The sequence below is a fragment of the Megalopta genalis genome, chromosome 8 (assembly GCF_051020955.1).
Source record: "Megalopta genalis isolate 19385.01 chromosome 8, iyMegGena1_principal, whole genome shotgun sequence".
In the NCBI taxonomy this organism is placed as follows: domain Eukaryota; kingdom Metazoa; phylum Arthropoda; class Insecta; order Hymenoptera; family Halictidae; genus Megalopta; species Megalopta genalis.
The window spans coordinates 12086741-12110479 of record NC_135020.1 but is presented as its reverse complement, the minus strand read 5'-3'; the positions used below and the strand labels follow the sequence as shown (position 1 = coordinate 12110479).

Below are 23739 nucleotides of genomic sequence, written 5' to 3'. Positions count from 1 at the left end.
AAGTAATTAGAAGTTACCGTATAATTTGGCCGGCGTTACCTTCGCGCTTATCAGCCAGTTGTGTATAAAATTACACGTGTTTCGTTAATGCCCCCGTTCGTTCCCGAACCGCTGCGAGCTGGCTGATAACTTTGATAAGAGATCGCGTCGTTCTATAGTCTACCGTAATCATCGCATAATAAACCGAAATGGGAATCGAACGTAATTACGAACGGTGCTCGCGCAATTCGCATTTCGAATTACGCGAGAGCCAGGGAGCAGGATTTTGGCAACGCGACACGACGTTCAATGCAACAAGAGACTTTTATCGCAATGCGTAGCGCAGCGGTGCCAGAGGAGACCTCGATTCGAATGCAAAAAGATGGGCACGAGTTCAACGCGTGGAATCGTTCCAGCGCTTAGATCCTAGCGCCACTTCCGGCGGGTTTCTGGTTCAGGAGATACCGAGACACTGATTTATAATCCGTTCGCATGGCATAATTGTGTACGCGGGCAGAAGCTCGATTAATGACTCAGTCCTCACTTTCGATTCGATCGCGGCTCCTCGTTCTCTCCTCGGACGACTCCGAGCTGTTCGTCGGTACGATTGCAATGGAAACTTCAGCTTAGCGCCAGTTTAAAATAAACGTCTATCGTTACTGCAGATCTTTCTGCAGAATAAAAATTGTCTGCACCGTTTGCAAGATGCGCAAATTTTCCAAGTGCAATGTTCGTCTGTTTTAAATAATTTTAATAAATTGAAGTTAATATTAGGTCGCGGTATGAAATGTCGGATTTTTCAGTGAATATATAAAAACTGCGTATCTTTTTTCAAAAGCTGTTGATTCAATCAAAATATGCTCCATTTGCATAAACGAGATTTTAACGCATAGATTGCTGTCTTAAAGAAATTCTGATCTTCAGAATCAATAAACTCTGACATGGAATTATAAAAAAAACTATCAAAATTCTTAGTTTTGTTTCAATCGTTTCGTTATTCCACGTTTCGTCTATCCATTTTCCGATAAATGCATAAAATCTGCGGTCCGATTACATTTCTCGCACGACTCGTAGTACTAGAAAATGTCAAGGTTATTTCGCTCTTGATTATCGAAAGCTCTCGAATCCATATTCGAATCCATTAGCATCGATATCGAAAGAATTCCAGTAACTAAAATTATCGAGAGCAAAATACAGTAATGTCTCTCTAATTGACGCTCAGATTGTCCGCGAAAATGGACAACTTTGGAAGAGAAGATACGATTGTTCGAGCCTTGTTGCTCGTTTTTTTATGGTTATCGATCGTCGACAAGTGTAAAAACGAGTCGAAAGGTTCGAATAATTGTCCATTTCTGTACGCAACCTGAGCGTCAGTAAGGGAGACATTTACTGTACTGCTAATAGACACACATGTTCATTCGGGAATTTCATAACGAACATCGTTCAATAATCTCAGTTCGCGTCACAGATTCGCTAAAGATCGCAAGCACTTTTTGTTCAGCGATATTGCACGCGCGTTGAAAATCTCGCTTTCCGATTCGAACAATTACGAAATCCATTAGATGTTCGATTCGCGTTGATCGAAGCGATTACCGTGCGTGCTTTACGGAATTAACAAATCCGCTGTCTAGTCGATACGCGCGATTGCCTGTAATCGCATTCCTCTCTGCTCGGACTTTTCTTTATCCACTTATACCCTTTCCACGTCCCTGTCTATGGCTGTCAAACGACTCAATATAATCCCGGCGAAGTCAGTCGGAGAGACGCGCGACGCGACGCGACGCGACGCGACGCTGCACACGAGTCGCTTTGCATTGCAGATGTCACTCGAGCAGGCGGCGGCTCCTCGCAACGCGGACGCAAGAATGCCTTGCATTTATGGGTGTGTTCCGGGCCGAGAGGCGCTTTTAATGCCCCGTCATCCCTTTCGAGACGAGAAGAACGCGAGCGATCGCTTCGCCGGAGCCGTTCCGGGCGTCGTTTTCGGCTCGTTTCAACGGGAAAACGCCGCGCGGCGCCGCCTTCAATTTCCCTCTTGTTCGCGCTGGCCGCTACCTTGACTCGAGAGTAACGACTTCCTAATGACAATCGGCTTCGTGGAAGTCCGCGCGATCTCTCTCTCTCTCTCTCTCTCTCTGTCTCTCTCTCTTGTTCGCGGCGCCTGCAAATTCGACCGTGGAATGCGGAATCGAGTCCTGTCGGTGCGGCGCGAGCCCGCAGAAAACCGGAATCGATTTTCGCGGTTCGCGATGACTAATTGGTCCCTTTCAGCCAATCCATTACGTCGCGATCCCGGTAAGCTGCTATTTGCGAGCTTTTCGATGCACTACGCCTCTAAGCGTCTCGTACATTGTAATTAGACTGCGGATGTTCGAGCGAAGTAAAAATGTTTTGCGTCGATTTTTATACTCGCGCGAAGCCCGCGGACCGAGAGTTAAGCGTCGATCATTAGCGCCTTCGGGACGAAAGATGCGCGAGAGAGTATACGTAGCGAGGGATGAAAGGAAACGGGTATGGCATTAGACAGATTAACAAGAATTTCAGGTTTTGTTGTATTTTTTCATTGCACGGCAACCTGTCCGGCGAACGAACGCTTAACAATCATTCGCAAATTGTCGTTCAATTTTCTGAATTGTATCATCGTAACGCGATTTCAGCATCTTTTAAGAGTTACAGCTTTAATAGTATAATATAATATATAATATAATATATTATATTAATAATAATATATTACATTAATAATAATATATTAATATAATATATTACTATTAATATATTATATTAATAATAATATATTAATATAATATATTACTATTAATATATACTATTATTAATTATATTAATATAATATATTACTATATAAATATTGTAATATAATATAATATTTATAAATTGTAATATAAAACACTATAAACGACTATAAATTGTGATATAAAATGTAATATAAGTAAATTGCAATATACAATTCTCTGAGAAATGCGTCGGACGGCCGATAAATGAACGTAAATTCTTGACGAATCAACGGTGAGATTCCAGCGAGTGATAATGTGCCAACAAAATCACAGTTTCAATGAACGCGCTTTGAAATGTAAATTAGAAGTTTTGAATAACAATAATTGCCTTGCATGTACGGGATGTCGTTAGCATAACTGCTAATCAAGCTAATGAAACGTCAAACAAATTATGAACAAACAAAATTGTATCTGCAAGACGTATGCAGGTGTACATATGTATAATGAAACTATGGTATAAATTTCAATGTGAAAAGCGCGTGATAAACATTATTTATAATACCAGACAGATCACCGACACGATAGCAAAGTACTATAATCCATGGCAGAAAGTATTCGTCCACCTTTTAAAATGCAATAACTTTCTTCAAACTGATCTAATTGACTCGTATCATTTTTTAAGTGTTAAAGAAACTAAGTTTACGGTACAATGACTAGTATACTTTATTTTAATTCTTCTATTACATGAAATGACAACAGAAGATAAAAACACTCGTTTTTTAACTTTTTTGTTTGAACCTGGAGCGAAAATTTAAATAATGCGTATATTTCGGTAATTTATGTGCAAACGAAAATTTCATTGAAATCGGTTGACGCATAATCAAGCTACATCCACTCAAAGATGCAAAACTTACCTATTTTTGGTTGAAATTCGTAAAAAAACTGCGATTTTTACGATCTTGAATTGCTTGCAGCTCGTAACAACGTAAACCAATTTCGATGAAATTTTCAGTGTGCATATAATTTACCTAGATCTACGAAACGTGTTTTTTTAAATTTTCGTTCCAGGTTCAAATAAAAAAGTTGAAGAACAAGTGTTTGTTATCATCTGTTATAATTCTATGCAATAACAGAATTAAAGAAGTATATTGCTCATTGTACCGTAAAATAATCCCTTTAACACTTAGAGAAAAAAAAGATTCAAGTCAATTAGGCCAGTTTGAAAAAAGTTATTGCACTTTAAAAGATGACGGAATACTTTTTGCCAGGGACTGTATGTGCACAAAGAGATCGATGTTCCACTCGGTTTATCAATTACGACTTCGATTTAAGCTGAAATCTTCTGCCCGTCGCACAACCGAGCAAGGAAATGTCAAGCTTTCCATCGATAAAACCTTTTACAAATTACTCGAAGTATCGTTTCGCGATCAAAGTTGCAATTTTGAAATGCCTCCGCGATTAATTCCTCCGTTTGTCCGATCCTGAGGATCCGTGTAAAACAATCTGTAAGAAAATTGCACACGGATTCACCTCGCCGGCGGTTTTATCGTCGCGTGTCATCGGTGGCCGCGAAACCACGCCGTTTCTTGTTTTCCCCGTCGCTGTCTGGCCGATTAATATCTCGGACGAGATAATTAATGGACACCGCGAACACGATCGTGGCAGAAGAGGTGTGCATCCCCAGATGACATTGTCGTTGCACGCCAATTCTTCTTTCGCCGAACCAGTCGTCCCCAGCCTGAACACCCGACGCGCGCAGCCGTCAATTTATTATTACCGTCTGACTGGTGTCGGATTGTCCCGCGGAAACTGCATCATGCAACTCCACTCCAACCCGAAACTCTGGCTCATCGATCACCGAAAATAAGCGAGCACTGATTAAATTCTGCACCGGTATCGTCGGCCGTGAATGATCTACATTGACGAGGCTCGACAGCAGTGATTATTATGCGACGCGTCTGGAAGGATCGATAGATCTATGTTCGTCGGGAGAATTTGCAATACGATAAATTCTCTGCAATTCTCCTTCAGCTCGTTTTTATAATTGTTGACAATCGGCAACTATAGAAACGAGCCGTGAGGTTCGAATAATCGTGTTTCCTGTTCTCAAATCGTCCATTTTTGTGCGCGAATTGAGCGCGAATTAGGGAGAAATTATTGTACAGTAAAGTCTCCCTAACTGATGCTCTGATTGATGTGATTATTCGAGCCTCGCAGCTCGTTTTTATAGTTGTCGATTGTCAACAACTATAAAAATGAGCCGTGAGACTCGAATAATCGTGTCTCCTGGTCTCAAATCGTCCATTTTTGTGCGCGAATTGAGCGCGAATTAGGGAGAAATTATTGTACAGTAAAGTCTCCCTAACTGATGCTCTGATTGATGTGATTATTCGAGCCTCGCAGCTCGTTTTTATAGTTGTCGGTTGTCAACAACTATAAAAATGAGCCGTGAGACTCGAATAATCGTGTCTCCTGCTCTCTAATCGTTCATTTTTGTGCGCGAATTGAGCGCGAATTAGGGAGAAATTATTGTACAGTAAAGTCTCCCTAACTGATGCTCTGATTGATATGATTATTCGAGCCTCGCAGCTCGTTTTTATAGTTGTCGATTGCCAACGATTATAAAAACGAGCCGCGAGACTCGAATAACCGTGTCTCCTGTTCTCAAATTGTCCATTTTTGTGCGCAATCTGAGCGCGAATTAGGGAGAAATTACTGCAGTGATTATTATGCGATGCGAGTCAACTAAACTCGTTGCCGCGATTCGGAGAATTGAAACACGAATGAATCGCTGGTCTCGTCCGGAAGGATCTCCGTTCGTCGGGAAAATTTGCAACATTTCTTCATCGAATGTTTAAATATGCGAATAACGCCGCGTATAAGTAAAGAAACAATTTCTGAATCTACGATTAAGATAGAATTCTTAAACATCGTCTTAAACAACAAATATATGAACAAAAAGTTGGAAAAATTTCAGACCATCGCTGAACTCTAAATATCTGCGCAACTATATATTGTGATATTTAATCATTTACCTTTCCAGTAAATTCTCCCTAATTGTCCTTCAGCTTGTGAACAAAAATGGACGATTTGGGAAGCGGAGATACGATTATTCGAGCCTCGCAGTTCATTTTTTTGCGCAATCTAAGCGCGAACTAGGGAGAAATTATCGCAATTATTAAGAAAGTGTGAGAAAATTCATTCTCCGACTGATTTTATGGTTCGAGTGATACTAAAATTGGAGACAACAATCGTGTAGATCAAACTTGCATTTAATTATGAGATGAGAAGATAAAGATTATGAGTTCGCGCTCAATTTAAGGTTCTATTGCGTGCATAATTTGAAATTAAGCATTAAACTTCTACGTGAATTAAATTTGTTACATGCAACAACAATGCAACAATGTAACAACATAACCATTTTCGTTTACAAGTTGAAAGAAAATTCGGGAGAATTCACTGTATTCGCGATAAACGACTCTGCAATAAGGATGCAATCGTAAATATGAACGTATAAATTTGATTATTATTGGTTTTGCAAATACGTGTAATTCCTGTAAAAAGTTCGTTCCTGCTGATTTTAAATTAAATTATTGGAATTTAAATGTTTCAAATTGTACACGTAAGGAAGAAGTTCATTGTACGTTGCGGTTATTTATGAAGGCTTTATGAAGTGTTTATGAAGAGTTTATAAAGGTTGTTTACGAAGTTATTTATTAATTATGAATGTTTCGACATCGAGCGTTTCACGGACAAGTGAATCTTCACTGTTGCGTGTTATACGTATTTCGAAACTGATTTATATAAAATGTTCGCATCGCAAGTGTACCATCGGAGTGCGATTAATTTCGATGAACAACCAAACACGATGATACGAAACGGGTTATTAAAATTGACTGGAATATCCAAATACATATTGGACGACTCGTATAAAATGATTACATTGCAAACAGGCTGATTGAAATTCGATTAAAATCAACTCGGATTCGTAAATATACGCCGAACTCTTGATCTCTCCTGCAGCAGGACGTCGCCCGGCGTCGGACAACGCGACGCCCTAATAAATCCTCGGAGTTTCTACTTTTGAAATCGAACGAACCGATTTCCACACAGTGCCTTTCGATGCGTAAACCGCGTAACTGCGAAGACCGGACCGAAGGAGCAGGCAGTGCGAGAAGTTTAGAAAGGCGGCGAAGTTATCGCGAAAACCCGTATCTCCCGCATCTTCGCCGGCCCGATGACACGGTACGATGATTTTACCACCGTTAATTAACATTAAACGCAACAGTGGCGGCGATGAGAAGGGCTAATTAAACGCGATGCCTCGCGGCCCGGAGGAAACGTTCGCCATTCAAATCCTTCGGAACAATGCTCGTTTGTTTCTATTTCTTTTTGTTATCGACGCCCATCGCTTAATTCTCGCTCGCCGCTGGATTGAAATCCTCTCGGATCCTCTCGGATCCTCTCAGGATGATAATACGAACGCGGATGCTGCTGACGGGTGATAAATCCATTCACGATTCGCGCGCTGCTCTCGGGCTAGATCTCCGCGACGTCAGTTCCACAACTCGGGATCGCGTAAACGAACTCGCGTTATCGTTCGAACTCTGAATTAAAGGTCTGTTAATCGTTCAGTGTTTTTGATTCCGTGGTACCGAGTCGACACGGAATTTGATACGAATGGTTCGATAATATGTACTTCATTCGTTTTCTGTTTCTCGTTTCACGAGCAATTTTAATCTCTTTTCAGATATTTTCTATTACATCGCGCGAACAAATAATGCTGTCGAGAAGGTACAATTTTTTAGATAGATCATAATGCGCACCTTTTTAGAAACGAGTGTGGACTGCGTTACAAAATTTTTACCGCGGGTTTGCGAAATACAGTAAATTCTCCCTAAATTTCCTTCAGCTTGTAAACAAAAATGGACAATTTGGGAAGAGGAGTTTTCTTATTCGAGTCATGCGCCTCGTTTTTATAATTATTGACAGTAGACAACTATAACAATGAGCTGTGAGGCTCGAATAATGGTTCAACTAATTACTGTAGTTGCTTTATTTCTAGTATCTCTATCCCTTTTTGTGACGTTCAGACACTTTTTTAAATATTTCATGTAACTATATTTTGATTCGAGCCTTTAAATTTATTACCCGTAAATTATTACCTTAAATTTATTTACCAGTAAAATTAAAAATTTATTACCGATAAATATTATTACAGTAAATTCTGTCTAATTGACCATCAGCTTGGAAACAAAAATGGACAATTTGCGCCTCGTTTTTATGATTGTTGACAATAGACAACTATAAAAATGATCGTATCTCCTGTTCCTGAATTATCCATTTTTGATTACAAGCTGAAGGGAAATTAGAGGGAATGGCAATCGAGGATAGCAGTTCATTTTACGTAATTTTTTGATAAGGCTAGTTTTCTGTCATTCAGATCACGGACATTGCCACGATACGTGGTCAATGTCCTGTCTTTCGTATTCACATTGAAATAAGCAAGATTACAATGGATCGATCTTTATCGATCGATCATTTATCATTGTTACAATCTCTCGTTTTAAATTTTTACGAATATGCCGACTTATAGTCAACTTTTATATATATAGTCGACTTTTAGTTAATCCTTCTTCAGCAATGATTTCTTGACATCTTGCACCTAACAACACAGATCAGAAAGAAACCAAAAATATTGTTACACACATTTCGACGTAGATGAATTTGCACGATAAAGAAGCAACGATGGCGAAAAGATACGATTTTCTGCGAACATTGCAATCATCGTGCTGACAATGTTTGAATTTAAATTCGTCGCACAATAAATTCTTTGTTCAAACAATCACAATTTGTCGAGATACACGAGTACGCTATTGAACTAACATCATTATCAGCTGCTGGGTTACGAAGTCTAAACGCATGGCGTCACTTCTAGCGACCTTGGTCGCAATAAAGTACCAGAAGAAGAATCACCGACGTTCAGACAAATGGAATTCTACTTCTACATTCCAAGCTACCGAACGTCGAGCTAGATTAGAGCTAGCACGTTTTGACTGAGAAGTCACGATTGCGAGGAACCGACTATAATAGATTCTCCTTAATCGACGCTCAGCTTGGAAACAAAAATAGACAATTTGGGAAGAGGAGGTACGATTAATCGATTAATCGACTTAATACGATTTTATAGCCGTTGACAATCGGTAACTACAGGGTGTCCCAAAATTATGGTATTTCTGGGAAATGAGGGGTTCCTGAGATCATTTGAAGCAACTTTTTCCTTAGCGAAAATATTCTACGAGGCTTCGTTCACGAGTTATTAACGAAAAACGGTGACCAATGAGAGGCGAGCTCGATTGACGCGAGCCAACGCCAGTTGACGCGGCCGAGCCAACAAGCGGTCGAAGCCTAGATCCGCTGATTGTCTCGGCTACCTTGCGCCAACCGAGCTCATCTCTGATTGGTCAGTGTTTTTCGTTAATAACTCGTAAACGAAGCCTCGTAGAAAATTTTCGCTAAGGAAAAAGTTACTACAAATGATCCCAGGAACCTCTCATTTCCCGGAAGAACCATAATTTCGGTACGCTCTGTATATCGTACCATCTCTTCCCAAATTGTCCTTTTTTGTTTCGAAGCTGAAAGTCAATTAGGGAGAATTTACTGTACTTCTATTTTAACGAAAGTTGAATAAGAAAATGGTGAAGCGTATCGATTTCTTCGAATATTTTACAAGAAACAAATTAATCCAGAACCTCAGGTCGCCTCGTTTGCAAAAAAAAAAAAACACCACGATAAAAGTTCGAAGGTAAAGAGTTGAAATGCTCGAATTCGGTCGAAGGAAGCCATTCGAGAGAAGTTAGCCGAGCGTTCTGTCCTTCGCGCAGTGTAACGTTTCCAATAACGAGCGAAGACGTCGCGCGCGCGCCAGAAACGAGTCGCGAGAAACGCGTTTCGCCGGAACGGGGAAGACGAACGTCCGTGTATCGGAGCAGTCTAACGTCGATCAAGAAGTTTTTTCCCCGGGCCGTTGGTTGCACGCTTGGGTGCTTGTTCCGCGGATCGATGGAGCATGTGGCGGAGATCGATAAAACGCGCGTCGATCGAGCCGAAGAATCCAAAATGCTCGGACGCGCATGGGACGCGGAGGCATGCAAACCGAGCGGGAAGACGATCTCGGGAGGAAAAGGGCCCGGCAGTTTCCAGCGGTTCTCGCGTTTCCGATAAGATGGCCGGCGCGAAGCGGCAACGAGGAGGGGCCCAGGGGGGGGCGGGGGAGGGGCCGCCGCAGCGTATATAAATTCCAGCATCGTCGATAATTGAAAGCGTCGCCGCGGAGCATCGAAAAGAACGCCGTGCACCGTGAGTCACACGCGATACCGATCGTTTCGAGGCTTTCCAGCTCGCGGTTCGCTGCCTTCTACGGTGCATTCCATCGGCGGGTCTCTTCTACGTCCGATGGATCGTCGTCCGCGAGAAGAAGAAGAAGAAGACGGGGCGGGGGGAGAAAAAAGCAGGCAGCAACGATTCTCAAAGAAAGTAAAAAGAACCGTAGAATTCCCGCGGATGCTGGAAATACGATTATACCTTTCCTTTTCCTTCGGCGGACACGCCCTGCAGCGTCGGGCAGCCGTGGCGCTGACCAGGGTTGATCGGCATAATGGAATCCACGGGTCACAGGATCCACTCAAGGACGACTGGCTGGGAACCAAAGCCGGAGTTCCTCCGGGAACGCGCTTTCTTTTTTCTCGACGGTTCTTTCAACTCTATTCCGGCGAAACGACGCGACGCGCCGCGTTCCTTTCGACTTTCTGCGAAATGGAAAAAACTTGCGTCCCACGAGCCGGGCAGATAAGGAGAAACGGAGGCTGGAAGACGTGGCGCAATGCGCGCGGCTCCCCGCGCTCTGCGCTGTTCTCGCGCTAGGGATGCTTGCCCACGCTTTGCACACCTCTCGGCCTGTGTTTTCTCCTTCGGTGCAACGAGGCTCGGGCAACGATCTCGGGGGATGCTGCTGGCCGAGTAGCCTGCTCGGATTGCGGGGGACCTTAGAGGATATTTCTGTTTTAATGAAAGGTGAACGAGGAAATGGCGGAGCATCGATGGTGGAGTATCGATTTCTTGGAATATTTTTATTGTCTAATTTATTCTAGAATTAATCTAGAACCTCGATCAGTAATGTCTCCCTAACTGACGTGCTCAGATTGTGCACAAAAGTGGACAGTTTGGGAACAGGAGATACGATTATAGGCAATTTTTATCATTGTTGACAATTCGTAACTATAAAAACAGACCGCAAGGCTCGAATAATCATATCTTCTCTTTCCAAATTGTCCACATTTGTGGACAATCTCAGCATGAATTAGAGAGACATTACTGTATTGGGTCGTTTCATTTGCAAAACGCACCGCGATAAGGGCTCGAACGGAAAGAGTTTAAATGATCGAATTCGGTTGGAAGAAGGCATTCGAGAGGAAAAGTTAGTGTACAGCGAGCTTTTTCACAGGTTTTTTATAGCGAGCGGCTTTTTTGCACAGTGCTCTTTTACACACTTTTGCAGCACTTTTATACGAAATAATCAGAATGAGATACGTACTTGCATTCGGTAGAAGTTTGGCGAACGAAATGCAGCGACAGTTGTTGCAAACAATATTTGTGCCATTTAAGGATAAGGTGTTTTATCATTCTGTACGTATAGAAAACGATTTCATTGATTTGGTAAAAGAAATTCGGATCTACGAAGCTGCACATTCTAAATAAATGTCCGTCCGACTGAATTGTAATGTTCGTCCAATTTGTAATTCGATGGATGGAAACGCAAAATTGATCTTTTCAAGAGGCGTCTGAAACTTTGAAGAGCGCGACGCTATTATCGAAGCAAAAAAGAAAAAGCTGGTCGCTAATTATTCATGTCTAGTCAGAGACAGATTCGCCCACCGGATTCCTGTCAACTTTCCACGATCCTAAATCCGAACGTCTATATTGAAATCTTGTCCACCGAATCACGATCATTAATCGAGCCGCGTGTACCTCTGAGTCAACAAAACACAAGTGCCTCTAACCTACATACATCAATCGCGTCGACATTAGTTTTGTTACCGCTATTAATCCTGTGTTCTCATTACTACCGGCCTCGACAGTAGAAATCACACTTTAATGTGCTAGCTTATTGACGTTTCCCAATCTAAAGATCATCGGAGACGATAAAATGCCCGTATCGACCGTTGACGATCATTAATCTCGCGGCTATTTTTCACTGTCCCCGGTCCAATTTGCCCGTTATTGCTTCTGCGGGGATAATTGATGGAAACTAATACGCTGCCGGAGTGTGTCGGGTTATTCTTCAGGTTCGAGCGCTTCGTCGCCTCGCCTCGCGTTGTCTCGTCTCGCGTTGCCTCGTCTCGCGTTGGCTCGTCTCGCGTTGCCTCGTCTCGCGTTGCCTCGTCTCGCGTTGCCTCGTTTCGCCTCGCGTCGCCTCGTCTCGCGTAGCGTCGTCTCGCGTCGTCTCGCGTCGCCTCGTCTCGCGTCGCCTTGCCTCGCGTCGCCTTGCCTCGCGTCGCCTCGTCTCGCATCGCGTCGTCTCGCGTCGCCTCGTCTCGCGTCGCCTTGCCTCGCGTAGCGTCCTCTCGCGTCGCCTCGTCTCGCATCGCCTCGTCTTGCGTCGCCTCGTCTCGCATCGCCTCGTCTTGCGTCGCCTTGCCTCGCGTCGCCTTGCCTCGCGTCGCCTTGTCTCGCGTAGCGTCGTCTCGTCTCGCATCGCGTCGTCTCGCGTCGCCTCGTCTCGCGTCGCCTTGCCTCGCGTAGCGTCCTCTCGCGTCGCCTCGTCTCGCATCGCCTCGTCTTGCGTCGCCTTGCCTCGCGTCGCCTTGCCTCGCGTCGCCTTGTCTCGCGTAGCGTCGTCTCGCTTCGCATCGCCTCGCTTCGCGTCGCATCGCCTCGCTTCGCGTCGCCTCGCCTCGCCTCGCCTCGCGTTGTCTCGCATCGCCTCGTCTCGCATCGCGTCGCCTTGCCTCGCGTCGCCTCATCTCGCATCACCACGTCTCAAGTCGCCTCGCCTCGCGTCGCCTCGCCTCTTCTATTCATCCATCTTCCGTCGTTCGAGCTCTCGCGCGAAGACCTTGCACGCGACTGAATCTCGACCAACGATCGCTGGAATTATCTTCGCGATCGCCTGAAGCCGCGACATCGACAGACGTTTATCCGATGACCGCGCGCAACTTCTCCGCGGTCGCAATTAACGGAAGAATGAACATGTTTCGACGGAGTAAACCCCGTCGAGCGCCCGACGTTTTGTTATTTATCCACACTGTGTGTCCCCGTAATTTATAATCCGCGGCTCCGTGTGCTATCGTCTCGCGTTCGAACCGGTCGACTCGTGTGGACGGACGCGCGTCGTTAAAATCGCGCCGTTCCGCCGTTCCGTGATATCATCTTTTGTTGGCCGAGTTTCAGAAGCATTAAGTGGGCCGGCGTTATGAAACTTGCACGAGGATAAAGTTCATTCTGACAGGTTCAATGATCCCGTTCGCAAGATCGCTGATCAATGAGGGCCGGGACATTAAGCTACCAACGACTCGTTACTGTATCGCGCATCGAGCAGTCAGCCGAACGGAATTCGCCGAATAAATCGCTTTTTAAGCCGGTGCAACCATTCTTTCCTGCGCGGATAGTTTTTCCTACACGATGGGAAATGTAGCTTGAAATCCGACGCGCGTAATACTCCGTCGCAGTGAACTGTTTCGCTGAGCCGCCATGCGTCTCAATCTCAATTTTTCTGGAATAAACTCGATGTAAATTTTTCACGTATTTTTTGAACCGGGTTCTTTGAGATCGATGTTATCAAAATGACTCGTTTTTGTTTTCTTTTTCTTTTACAATGCCTGATGTTACGAAAATTTGTTCTTAGACGACAAATAAATCCCTTAGAAAGATGAGCAAACTTTAAAGTCGATTTTCTCGAAAACGGAGCCCGAATACAAAATTGTTATACCAAATTTGTTTCTTATTTTTTCACGTATTAGAACTGTGTCAGATGGAACTATGCAGGGTGTCCTAAAATTATGGTATTCCCGGGAAATTAGAGATTCCTGAGGTCGTTCGTAGCAACTTTTTCCTTTACAAAAATTTTCCCGGAGGCATCGTTAACGAGTTATTAACGAAAAACACTGGCCAATGAGAGGCGAGCTTAGCAGCCGGGCCACTAAGCGGTACTGGGCTTCGCGCGCTCGTTGGCTTGGCCGCCTCCCGCCACTCGAGCTCGCCTCTCATTGGTCACTGGTTTTCGTTAATAACTCGTGAACGAACATTAACCAAAAAATTTGAAGCCGATCATTGTGACTGGAGCGGTAGGTTCAGCGTTAACCCTTTGAAGTCTATCGGGACATATGTGTCGTGGCAAAACAAGTGAATTGGAGTAGCTAATACAACGTTACTGAAGAAAAACTTAGTATTATTATAAATATTTATAATTCGTGTTATCTGGCTATTGAAAATGTGTAATATTTACTTATTATTACTCGCAGAAATAATTTATTTAGCATCGATGCTTACTAATGCACACACTGATGAATCCCGAATAGTTAGGTGCCATCGAATACGCAATATAATAATAATATATAATAATATATAATTATAATATATAACAATATATAATAATAATATATAATAATAATAAATAATAATAATAATAATATATCGTCGTTGGCACCTTTCGCAAGTGTTGCGAACAGGTTGTCCACAAAAATGGACAATTTGGGAAGAGGAGATACGATTATTCGAGCCTTGTAGCTCGTTTTTATAATTGTTGACAATTCGTAACTATAAAAACGAGCTACGAGGCTCGAACAATCGTATCTCCTCTTCCTAAATTATCCATTATCGTGCCCAATCTTAGCGTCAGTTAGGGAGACATTACTGCATATCGACGTTCGGCACTAAAAGAGTTCAAGAAGCAGGACACACGTGCATCAAAATGGACGCAAATCCCACCACCGAAGGGTGAGACACTGGTCATTGGCGACTTCTGTCCGAGATCTTTCGACTATTCCTATTAATATCCATCCAGAGTTTTACGAGATTTAAATTACCTTCTCCCCGCAACCATAAATGGCTGGGTGGGTTCGCCTGGTCGCGTTGTGATGGATAGACCGTGCTTTCTATGGCGTCTGGTTCTACGGGATCAGCGGAAACCAGCCGCGGGAGAATCGTTCGTCCCACCAAGCAGCAGCAGCAGCAGCTCGTAAAGGAGAGCTTTAGCAAGAAACTTTGTTCGCGGAATCAGTTTCGCGGTCTAGCCTCGTTGAGAAACGAAAAACTTATGCTAATAACCGCAAGCGGCGCACGGTCACGTTCCACGGGATTTCTTGCGCGCGGAGAGGGAGCCATTATAGTTACATTGGTTTATTACAAAGCCGACGGTATCCGAGGAAGCCGTATGTAGCAGCCCCGATTGCCCGGCGTTGTTTCCCATCGTGCATCTGTTCTACTTGCGCCGAGGCACACGCAATCTCTTCGGGATACCGAATAGATCTGTAATCACTTTCTTTCGCGATCGCATGAAATTGCCTCGAACATGATCGAGGGGTTCTTTCGCCCGTTCGCAGGCGGCTTTAATGAGATTTCTTGCCGAATTCTTCCAGCGGAAATCTATTCGAGTCGCATGATTACCGGACTGGAGAACTCTTCGCGCGAAGTCTCGGTTTCGTTCCTTGTTTTACGAGAATCCAGCGATGGAAGAAATCTTTCGAATCGGTCGGAAGATTCTTGCGATAAGCGCGAAATGATAACGTTTTCGATGATCGTCGATGGGCACGTTTGATTATTGACGCTTTTTAACCTCGATCGTTTCGTATTACAGTTAGATTGGCTGTCCGGCGATTACTTTTTTGGCGAATTCGATATTTCTCGTAGAAGAATTACTCGCGATGAAGATTTTATATGTGATCTATTAAATGCGAACATTCTTCGTTTCTTCGAAGTGAAAATAAAATTGGATTGTTCTGTTATCAAAATCTAGGATCCAAAGTAAACGAAGACGTACAAAATACAAAAATTGTTAATCGTTAAATTAGGGGTCACTTACGACAAAACGAGCAGATGAAATGCAAATTGGTAAAGACTGCAAAAATTTATGGATAAAAGAGTAAGAATTAACAAATTTAAGATGTCGGATTTGTGAATAAACGGGGCAATACGTTTTTATTCAGCCTCTTACAATTGCTTTAGAAACTTGTTATTTTCTTTAAATTACAGCGTCTCCTAGTCTGATTAACCTCTTGCACTATGATTTCTTTTGCAGCTACCTTGATCAGCTGTTCTTTGTCCTCGATCATTTCCCTGTTAGAACGAGACAATTTTTGTATTTTTTGTATGTCTTCGTTTACTCTGGATCCTAGATTTTGATAACAGAACAATCAAATTCTATTTTCATTCAGAAGAGACGACGAATTTTTGCATTTAATAGATCACGTATAAAATCTTCGTCACGAGTCTGACTCGTTGTTATAGTGCAAAGGGTTAATTGTAATCCCAAACTCTTCATACCGAATTTACATGCACATACAAGGTAATAGAATTATAGTTTGGAATTATAGTTAGAACGAGACAATATTTTTGTATTTTGTATATGTCTTCGTTTACTTTGGATCCTAGATTTTGATAACAGAACAATCAAATTCTATTTTCATTCAGAAGAGACGACGACTTTTTGCATTTAATAGATCACGTATAAAATCTTCGTCACGAGTCTGACTCGTTGTTATAGTGCAAAGGGTTAATTGTAATCCCAAACTCTTCATACCGAATTTACATGCACATACATGGTAATAGAATCATAGTTTGGAATTATAGTTAGAACGAGTAGGTATATACACACAGTTTTAGGGCCTCATTCGAAATCCAAATCAAGCGTCACCTGTTTGAAAAGTACTCGAAATCCCACGCAATCCGATCTCATCGAAACAAGCTGGAAACCTCATAAATTCCATTCACATTCTCGAATTTTTCACTGGCCGGCCATTAGTCGTATGTTTATTGATACACGTAATAATTCATAACGTTATACGAATGACTTATATTTCCTTCAATTTTAATTACCGGTGTGCTGCGTGCTTCTACGGCGCGGCGGTCGCCCACTCGACACCCACGCGCGCGCGCGCGTGGGTGTTCCTAAGCTTGAAACAAAACGCACGCTTGCCCCGGTCGACGTAAATGAAAAACACCCGCGTATTCTGTTTTCGTCCAATGATAACGCTCTGATGCATGCCATGCGTCGCGCAAAAATGGGATCGCGCCGCGCTAAACGACACGAGCGAAGTCTTGCGGGCGAGCTCATTAACATTTTCGGGGCATAAAGTTCGACTTTATGGTCGCGTGTAGGCAAATTTATTTGCTTCGCGCGTAGAATTCAGTTCTTTGCGACAGTTCGCCGTCAAAATCGACCGCAACTTTCTGCGACAATTGTGAACAGCAGAAGCTCTAATTTAGAATTCATTTATTGTATTGAAAAGCACACACACAGATTTACTGAACCAGTCAAGATTTTTTGGATTCAAGGTTTCTGAACTATTCAGAGTCACTGGAATTATAGAAACGTTTCTCTGAGATATTTTTTGATAAACTTCTTTAATAAAGCATATATTGTAAATTAATTGTAATTAATATTTAATTAATTAATATTATATGTTGTAATATTAATAGTCGCGTTTACATTTTAAAAAATGACGCAATATCCTTGTACTCTTTTAACGTCTGCACATTTTGCATTTCACCTATTTATTCTCCCCACGAATGTGCAACATAAATGTAAAATCCACGTAATTTCTCAGCTGTGGACGATGTGTACACACGTCCTAAGAAACTGTCAATTTTGCATCGCGCAACAAAAATACTTCTGCGATTTACGTTAAAATGCTCTTGAAACGTATTCATAAATTTCGCACATTTTAGAATACTTCTAAAACAAGTATCGCCGAAAGAAACTGCATCGAACGCGATCGATAAAGAAACGCGTGCGAAATTCATCTTAACGATAGATCGACGCGGTTAAGTGATTAATAAGACGGACAAATAGAAACTTTATGTCCGCGAAGTGCCCTAAAGAAAGTCTCGAAAACTTTCTAAATCGAAGACAAGAAGGAACTCGAAAACAAGAGGCCGAAAGTAGGACGCAGCAACGATCCAAAATGATGTAGCGCGACCGTGCAGCGAATATTCCTTTGTATTTCCGCTTTGTATTTCCTGTGCACGCGGGTTCTCCTTCGACCAGGGCAGCGCTACGAGCGCTGCGTCTGATCTATCGAGCCCACCGTTCCCGGTACAACAAGCTACCCTACACAAGTATTACGTCGTTATCCGGCTCCGGATCTACAACAATCATTCACGGCAACGAGTCGCGAACAGTCCGAACGATTCGCATCCAGCCGACAACAGGACACAAGTTGACGGGGACTCGGCACATGTTTCCACGTGCCTAGATCCAATAAAGACGTAGGCTCTGGCAATGAACTAACATCGTGTGCGCGCACGGCCTCGCTCGGTATCCAGCGATTGTCGCCGGCCGAACCAGGCTTTGCAGCGGCTGTCTCGTACATAATACGTTCATTAGACGGATTCTATAAACTTGCCGAGGTCCCGCGGAGTAGCGCAAGGCGATCATTAGTAGGACCATTGGGGCTCGTAAACAGGCTCGTAAACAGAGTTCCCGAGGACATCGTATTTTCCGTGGCTGTCCCCGGCCGAGGCTTCCATAAATCCATGTAATCACGTGTAAATGGCACGCGGTGTTTCGTTCCCAGCCGAGGATCCCTGCCCCCGAATGATAATTCTTTCATTTTTTTCCTCTTCCGGGATATCTCGCTCTCTCTTCCGCTCTTTCTCTCTCTCTCCCTCCCTCTTCCTTGATCTTTACCCCTTTCTTGATCTCTCTGTCTCTCTTGATCTTTCTCTCCTCCTTGACTTTTCCCTCTTTCTTGATTTCACCTTCTATCTTGACCTTCCTCTCTTCCTTGATCTCTCCCAATTCTTTCTCTCTTTCTTAATCGCTCTCTTTTTTTTTCTTGATCTCTTGCTCTCTCTTGATCTCTCTCCCTCTTTCTTGATCTCTCTTTCTTAATCTCTCTTTCTTAATCTCTCTCTCTCTTTCTTGATCTCTCTTTCTTAATCTCTCTCTTTTTCTTGATCTCTTTCTTAATCTCTCTCTTTTTCTTGATCTCTTTCTTAATCTCTCTCTTTTTCTTGATCTCTTTCTTAATTTCTCTCTTTTTCTTGATCTCTTTCTTAATCTCTCTCTTTTTCTTGATCTCTTTCTTAATCTCTCTCTTTTTCTTGATCTCTTTCTTAATCTCTCTCTTTTTCTTGATCTCTTTCTTAATCTCTCTCTCTTTCTTAATCTCTCTCTCTTTCTTAATCTCTCTCTTTTTCTTGATCTCTCTCTCTCTCTCTCTTTCTTGATCTCTTGATCTTTCTTGATCTCTTGCTCTTTCTTGATCTATCTTTTCCTCTTTCTTGATCTCCCCTTCTTTTTCTTGATCTTTTGCTCTTTCTTGATCACTTGCTCTTTCTTGATCTCTCTCCCTCTTTCTTGATCTCTTGGTCTTTCTTGATCTCTCTTTCTTTCTTGATCTATCTTTCCCTCTTTCTTGATCTCCTCTTCTTTTTCTTGATCTCTTGCTCTTTCTTGATCACTTGCTTTTTCTTGATCTCTCTTTCTTGATCTCCTCTTCTTTTTCTTGATCACTTGCTTTTTCTTGATCTCTCTTTCTTCCTTGATCTATCTTTCCCTCTTTCTTGATCTATCTTTCCCTCTTTCTTGATCTCTCTCTCTCTCTCTCTCTCTCTTGATCTATCTTTCTTTAATCTATCTTTTCCTTGATATCTCTTTCTCTCTCTCTCTGTCTCTCTCTTTGTCTTGATATCTATTTCTCTCTCTCTCGATCTCTCTCTGTTTCTTGATCTTTCTCTCTTTTTCTTGATCTCTCTTTGTTTCTTGATTTCTCTTCCTCTTTTTTGATCTCTCTCTTTCTTGACCTCTCTCTCTCTCTGTCTCTCTCTCTCTCTCTCTCTAGTTTCCTTTCTCTTCCTCTTTCTCCGCGTTATTTATGCGAGGCATTCGTCACGGCGGATAGACTTTCGTCCCCCAGGGAACGTGGACCGGCCACGCAAAACGCAAAAGGCCTCCAACTGGCTGGCCTCCTTCGCCGATTTTTTTGCCAAAGCGGTCACGTGCACGTACCGGCTGGCCGTGTCGCGTGTCACGCTTTATCGCGCGGGCCGCCGTCCGATTCGCGTTCACGTGCTGGGGCTCGCACGAGAACTGGCGCGACAACGTCCAGGATCTCGAGGCTGGTGGACGCCCCGAGATCGTTCGAAACTGGAATCGAATATTTTTCCTGCCACGCGAATATCCGGTCGCCGATCTTTAGCGGAAACGCAAGGTCGTTCGTGTTTACGCAACGAGAAAATGATCACGATTTGTAACCTGTATTCAGCAATTTTCGACATTGATTTAATCCTGTTGAATATCAACCTGGAATGGCATAGCAAGGTCGGTTATCTTTCGTAAACGCCAGCTGATTGCTTTAGGCAGCCAAGTATTAAATTCAATATAATATTATATTATATCATTATATTATATATAAAATAATATTATATTATTATATTATATATAAAATAATATTATATTATTATATTAATATTATAATATATTATTTTATATATATATATTATATTATAGTATTATTATTATATTAATATTATAATATATTATTATTATATATATATATATATATATATATATATATATATATATATATATTATAATATTATTATTATATTATATATAATATAATAATATAATGTATATAATATAAAATCAATATAATATTATATTATTGAATATATATACAATACAATATGACGAATATGTATAATATCACATACTTCGTACTTAATCACCGTCAAACGCTGTAGTTTACATCAACACAAGATTACGAGTAACTAGAGATGGCGTCTGAACTTTGCAGATTTTCTTTAACAATTTCACGCCTTTCATTCACACGAAACACGTTTAAGCAGCTTGAAGCTTTTTTTTAAGAACCTTCCAGATGATTGACTTATTAGAAACGTTCTCGTATGTAACGCGTAAATATGAAATGTTAAATTGTCGGATTTTGTAACAGAACGTTCAAGCGATCGATTCTTTTAAAAGTTTAGAAGTTGCAATTTATATTGGTTAGAAACGCATTGGAAAATGCACACAAGAAACGGTGTATGTATAGTTTAATTAATCGAATGTTCGCTTTTCAACAGAAGATTGGTTTTAATCTCTGATCTCTTCAAATAATCTGATATCACACGACCTAATAATACTAGCACAAATAAAACTATTATTTGACATTCCACAACGAATGTCTGATGTCACCAATACAAGCCCTGGCAAAAAGTATTCAGTCCACCTTTTGAAATGCATTAACTTTTTTCAAACTTCGCTAAATGACTTGAATTTCTTTTAAGTGTTAAAGGTACTAGTTTGCTGTGCGATGACTAAAATACTTCTCGTTAATTTTCCTATTACTTGGAATGAGGCAAAAAAAAGTAATACTTGCTTTTTAACTTTTTTATTTGGACTTGGAACAAAAATTTCAAAAATGCGATTCGTAGATCTTTCATCGAAATTTCATCGAAATTGGTAAACGTTTTTACGAGCAACAAGCAATTGAAGATTGTGAATATCGCAGTTTTTTTTTAACGAATTTCAACCAAAAACAGGTTTCAACTCTTTGGGACACAGGGTTTCACAAAATAAAATAGACCCACGTTGCACATAACGAGAAATTTTATTGCGTTTTAAATTAAACAATATTAGTATATTTTTATATTTCTTTAATTTTATTATATATTATTATATTTTTATATTCAATTCAATTTGTTATAGGATTGGACCTCAAATGCGATTGCAATATTTATTGCAATATTTCGAGGTGGGTTTAAAAATGTTCAACCCCGCTTTTTTATCCCACCGTGTCCCAAAGTGTTAAAAGATGATCGAATACTTTTTGCCAGGAATCGTAGAAAATACCAACGTGTCCTAAAAATGTCTGCAAGATTCTCGTTCGCGGCTATCTCTTTTGCAGCTATCTATAGAAGATCGTAGGATGCGGTTGTCAATATTTTCGACACGGTCCGACCCGGTTTTCGTGATAAAAATGGGCACCGACTTCGGATAGGATGCGCCGCGCGAGTCCCGGTTTCATCGCCGACAATAAATACTTTAGATGCCGTATGCTGTCAGAGGCGTAGGATGATGTTTGCAAAGTATAAATCGGCCGGCCGGTACGCGAATAGGTAATTTTCTAGTCACGTGTGAAAGTACCTTAGGAATCCAGTGCCCGAGCCGGTCCCCTGACCTTTGCTGCCGTTGGTTCTCGGTTGCTCGGCCGAGTCGGCCGAGAGAGTCACGAGAATGGTACAGCAGGCGATCCTAATGGCTCTCGCGAATCGTGGATGCGGGACGAGCCACAGGCATTACTGTAATTTCAATCCAGCTTAATAGATATGAAGGATGTAACTTTGTTTAGACAAGCAGCTCGTACCCTTGAATCCCTTCGCAGCTTGCGGAGCTTTTTGCAAACATTCCGTGCTACTTTCGGGTACAATTGCCCAGGGTGACGCATGTTTTATTGGGAAATCACGTGTCTGGACTGAGAACATTTATTGTTTTTTTATATTATATTTATACACATTTATATTATATTTATACACATTTATATACATTTATATACATTTATATTATATTTACACACATTTATATGCATTTATATTACATTTATACACATTTATATACATTTATACTATATTTATACACATTTATATACATTTATATTATATTTATACACATTTATATACATTCATATTATATTTATACACATTTATATACATTCATATACATTTATATTATGTTTATACACATTTATATACATTTATATTATATTTATACATAATTATATAAATTTATTTTATTTATTTTATTTATTTTATTTACATTTGTATTATATTTATACACATTCATATACATTTATATTATATTTATTCACATTTATATATATTTATATTATATTTATACATATTTATACACATTTATATACATTTATATTATATTTATACATATTTATACACATTTATATACATTTATATTATATTTATACACATTTATATACATTTATATTATATTTATACATAATTATATAAATTTATTTTATTTATTTTATTTACATTGGTATTATATTTATACACATTCATATACATTTACATTATTTATATACACATTTATACACATTTATATTATATTTATATACCAATTTGATGCGCAATTTGGAACCGAGATACGCACTGTTTCCAAAGCGACAGATTCTCGAAACGTGGCTCGTTCGTTCACGAAGGTCGCGCACTTCGCAAAATGTGCCTGTTCAAGAGATTTAATTGGCTTGAGAACATTCGTGCACGAAAACAAAGCTGCTAGTACACGGCCAATTACGAAAGAAAAATTCATCGTCGTGTCACTTAATAGTTCTGTAATGGAGATAAGTTGGAGTTTCATATTAAATGTTCATCTCAGCATTTCTTTCGGACATGCTACATTTACTTCTTCATTTACTTTTTAGAAAGTATATAATTGCTTTATTTCTAATATCTCTATCCCCCTTTTTTGTGACGTTCTTGATTTATTACCACGTACAGTAAATTCTCCGTAATTGACCGTCAGCTTGGAAACAAAAATGGACAATTCGCGGTTCGTTTTTATAGTTGTTGACAATCGGTAATTATTATAGCGAGCGAATCGAATAATTGTATCTACTCTTCCCAAATTGTCCATTTTCAATTAAGAAGAATTTACTATTTCTTAAAAAGCCACCAATTAAATTATAATATCCTTCCTACGTTTTATAAATTCATAAATAATTGAAAACTTGGGATTGCGAACATTTCGTTTAGTATATTACATGATTTGGTCGTTAACTACCACGAGAAATCATAC

General features: G+C 41.0%; 1 protein-coding gene across 6 annotated transcripts in view; it reads left to right on the top strand.

Annotated features, from left to right (window-relative positions):
- Nucleotides 1-23739, top strand: part of DAAM (disheveled-associated activator of morphogenesis-like protein) — a 151120-nt gene that overhangs the window by 114561 nt on the left and 12820 nt on the right. The gene's annotated exons all lie outside the window — the stretch shown is intronic.